The following is a 4902-nucleotide window of genomic DNA, read 5'->3' as shown; positions in this document are numbered from 1 at the left end:
GACTGCACCCCAGACCCAGACCTAACGCTCTCCAAATGCCTGCAAGGGAGACGAGAGAGCTTGAAAGACAGAATGAGGACAGAATAGTCCAGCCCAGCCATTCCATGATGTATTATCAACCGTTCTCTACAACCAACCTCTTCAATTAGAAGCACAACACTCCATCATACTCTGAAAATCCACAAGCAAGGGTCGACTTGATGGAGTCCCTCTTCCAGACCCAATGACAGACTTGGGAAGACTGTCAACAGTTACTCTGTAACTGTCAGGAATACCTCGACGTTATTCTGATAACCCAGATGCATACACAACTTGAAATACAATTTCTTCAATAAGCTCTTTCATCTCATTAATAGCAGTAATGTTAATAATCTTCATAGTCTGAGAAGCCTTTGCATCTAAATGAGAAGTAGCAATATAATTAACTACAACTAATCTCGAATGATTGCATGGATGTCCTCCTCCATATCACACATTTGAGGAGCCAACTTATGTGTCCTTAAAATAAGAAAGGAAGGAATCGAACCCTCTTAAACTGGTTTCAAGCCAATACCATAACCACTATGTCTTTCTCAATAAAGAGGTGTTAGTAAAAAAAATTACATAACTTTGTCAAAGTTAAATTATAGGTTTAAATCCTTTGTATCTCTATGGCATATCCTTTTTAAATTTTTTTTTAACGTTTATTTATTTTTGAGACAGAGAGAGACAAAGCATGAACAGGGGAGGGGCAGAGAGAGAGGGAGACACAGAATCTGAAACAGGCTCCAGGCTCTGAGCTGTCAGCACAGAGCCTGACGCGGGGCTCGAACTCCCGGATCGTGAGATCATGACCTGAGCCGAAGTCGGACGCTTAACCGACCAAGCCACCCAGGCGCCCCTGGCATATCCCTTTCAACTAGGTTTTCAAGATGATACATCCCCTATTATAGAAGAACTTCCTCATTTTCACGACCATGCATTAATAATTGTATTCCTAATCAGCTCCTTAGTTCTCTATATTATTTCACTGACAACTAAACTTACACATAGAAGCACAATAGATGCTCAAGAAATAGAAACTATCTGAACTATTCTGCCAGCCATCATTTTAACTTATTGCCCTACCTTCTCTACGAATCCTATATATGATTGACGAGATCAACAACCCCTCCCTAACTGTGAAAACTATAGGACATCAGTGATACTGACACTATGAATATACTGATTATGAAGACTTAAACTTTGACTCCTATATAATTCCCACTCAAAAGCCAGAGAACTCCGACTACTAGAAGTTGATAATCAAGTAGTATTGCCAATAGAAATGACTGTCCGCATACTAATCTCATCAAAACATGTCCTGCACTCATGGGCTGCTCCATCCCTAGGCCTAAAAACTGATGCCATCCCAGGCCAACTAAATCAAACAACCCTAATGGGCACACGGCCTGGGTTATATTACGGCCAATGCTCAGAAATATGCGGCTCAAACCACAATTTTATACCTATTGTCCTTGAATTGGTTCCACTAACATACTTCGAAAAATGATCAGCATCTATACTATAAAATCATTAAGAAGCTAAATAAGCATTAACCTTTTAAGTTAAAGATTGGGAGTCTAAGCCTCCTCTTAATGACATGCCACAACTAGATACATCAACCTGATTTATCACTATTATATCAACAATTATAACACTGTTCATTATATTTCAACTAAAATTTTCAAAACACTCATATCCATGAAATCCAGCACGTAAATCTGCAATAACGCTAAAACAACCTAATCCCTGAGAAGACAAATGAACGAAAATCTATTCGCCTTTTTCACTACCCCAACAATAATAGGGTTACCTATTGTTATTCTAATTGTAATATTCCCAAGTATCCTGTTTCCCTCACCCAATCGACTAGTTAACAACTGTCTGATTTCACTACAACAATGACTGGTTCAACTGACATCAAAGCAAATATTAGCCAACCACAATCACAAAGGACAGACCTGAGCTCGAATACTAATATCTCTAGTTTTATTCATTGGCTCAACAAATCTACTAGGCCTATTACCACATTCATTCACCCCTACTACTCAATTATCAATAAATCTAGGCATGGCCATCCCTCTATGAGCCAGTACTGTAGTTACTGGGTTCTGTTATAAAACAAAAGCATCCTAAGCTCACTTCTTACCCCAAGGGATGCCTCTTCCTTTAATTCCTATGCTTGTAATTATTGAAACTATTAGCCTCTTCATCCAACCGATAGCCTTAGCTGTACGACTAACAGCCAACATCACTGCAGGCCACCTGTTAATTCATCTAATTGGAGGGGCTACTTTAGCCTTAATAAGTATTAGCACCTCTATCACTCTGATCACCTTCATCATTCTTGTCTTACTAACAATCTTTGAATTTGCTGTAGCCCTTATTCAAGCTTATGTCTTCACCTTGTTAGTGAGCCTATACTTACACAACAATACTTAATGAACCACCATACCCATGCACATCACATAGTTAACCAGAGTCCAGGACCACTCACAGGAGCTCTTTCAGCCCTCCTAATAACTTCAGGATTAGCAATATGATTTCACTACAACTCAGTATAACTAGTAACTCTAGGAACAACAACCAATTTATTAACCATATACCAATGATGACGAGACATCCTCCGAGAAGGCACATTCCAAGGCCACCATACACCTATCATTCAAAAGGGCCTACAGTATGGGATGACCCTCTTCATTATTTCAGAAGTGTTTTTCTTCACGGGTTTCTTCTGAGTCTTCTATCATTCAAGCCTTGTTTCGACCCCAGAATTAGGAGGCTGCTGGCCACCTACAGGTATCACCCTGCTCAACCCCCTAGAAGTCCCACTACTCAACACTTCCGTACTATTAGCTTCCGGAGTAGCAATCACCTGAGCTCACCACAGCCTAATAAAAGGTAACCGAAAACATACTTCAAGCCCTATTCATCACAATCTCTTTAGGGATATACTTGACACTACTTCAAGCCTCAGAATGCTGTGAAGCATCATTCACAATCTCAGACCGGGTCTATGGATCCATTTTCTTTATGGCCACAGGATTTCATGGACTCCATGTGATTATTGGCTCTATTTTCCTCATGTCTGCTTCCTACACCAATTAAAATATCACTTCATATCCAGCTACCATTTTCGATATGAAGCTGCTGCCTGATACTGACATTTCATAGATGTAGTGTGACTATTCTTGTAAGTTTCTATTTATTGATGAGGATCCTATTCCTTTAGTATTACCTAGTACAGTTGACTTCCAATCAACCAATTTCGGTACAACCCAAAAAGGAATAATAAATGTAATACTAACTCTGCTTACCAACTATCCACACTACCCGTATCAATCGCATTCTGATTACCCCAATTAAACACCTATGCAGAAAAAGCAAGTCCATATGAATGCGGATTTGACCCCATAGGATCTGCCCACCTACCCTTCTCCATAAAGTTCTTCCTAGTAGCCATTACATTCCTACTGTTCGACCTAGAAATAGCACTGTTGATACCCCTGCCCTGAGCCTCACAACCTATCGACTATGCTGACTATAGCACTCCTACTAATTTCACTACTAGGTGCAAGTCTAGCCTATGAATGCACCCAAAAAGGACTAGAATGAACTGAAAATGATAATTAGTTTAAGCCAAAAATAAATGATTTTGACTTATTAGATTGTAGTTAATTCTATAATTATCAAATGTCCATAGTCTATATTAACATCTTCCTGGCCTTTATTATATCTCTCATAGGATTATTAATATATCGATCCCACCTAATATCTTCCCTCTTAAGCTTAGAAGGTATGATACCATCCCTCTTCTTTTTATAATAATAACCATAGTAATCTTAAATAACCACTTTACACTAGCCAGCGTAACTCCTATTATCTTACTAATATTTGCAGCCTGTGAAGCAGCATTAGGCTTATCTCTCCTAGTCATAGTATCGAACACATACGGAACTACATACAAAACCTAAACCTCCTACAGTGCTAAAAATTATTATTCCCACTATAATACTAATCCCACTGGGGCACCTGGGTGGCTCAGTCGGTTAAGCATCTGACTTCAGCTCAGGTCACGATCTCATGGTTTGTGAGTTCGAGCCCCGCATCGGGCTCTGTGCTGACAGCTCGGAGCCTAAAGCCTGCTTCGGATTGTTTCCCTCTTTCTGTTCCTCCCCCACTCAAACTCTGTCTCTCTCTCTCAAAAATAAAGATTAAAAAAATAAAAAAATATTAATCCCACTAACATGATTATCAAAACCCAACATAATCTCAATCAACTCAACAGTTTACAGTTTTCTAATTAGCCTCATTAGCCTCACCTACCTTAATCAGCTCGGTGATAATAGCCTTAATTTCTCACTACTGTTTTTCTCAGACTCACTTTCCGCACCCCTAGTAGCACTAACAGCAGGACTTCCACCACTAATACTTACAGCCAGCCAATCACACCTATCGAAAGAAACTTTGGCCCGAAAAAAGCTATGTATCACAAAACTCACTCTCCTGCAACTATTCCTAATCATAACCTTCACCGCTACAGAATTGATCATATTCTATATCCTATTTGAAGCCACAGTAATCCCCACCCTAATTATCATTACTCGATGGGGTAACCAAACACAGCAACTAAACACTGGCCTTTATTTTTTACTCTACACTCTAGTAGGCTCGCCACCCCTACTAGTCACACGACTATATATCCAAAACACAACAGGGTCTTTAAATTTCCTAATCATTCAATACTGAGCTAAACCAATCTCAGCCACTTGGTCCAATATCTTTCTCTGACTAGCATGCATAATAGCATTTATAGTAAAAATACCCCTATATGGGCTACACCTCTGATTACCCAAAGCACATGTAGAAGTCCCTATTGCC

General features: G+C 39.5%; 1 pseudogene; it reads left to right on the top strand.

Annotated features, from left to right (window-relative positions):
- The first annotated feature begins 1782 nt into the window (after nt 1-1782).
- Nucleotides 1783-2463, top strand: LOC128311583 (ATP synthase subunit a-like; annotated as a pseudogene).
- The last annotated feature ends 2439 nt before the right edge of the window (nt 2464-4902 follow it).

Source organism: Acinonyx jubatus, chromosome X, assembly GCF_027475565.1.
Source record: "Acinonyx jubatus isolate Ajub_Pintada_27869175 chromosome X, VMU_Ajub_asm_v1.0, whole genome shotgun sequence".
Lineage (NCBI taxonomy): Eukaryota > Metazoa > Chordata > Mammalia > Carnivora > Felidae > Acinonyx > Acinonyx jubatus.
Note: the sequence above shows the minus strand (reverse complement) of the source record. Positions and strands in the feature narration are given on the sequence as shown.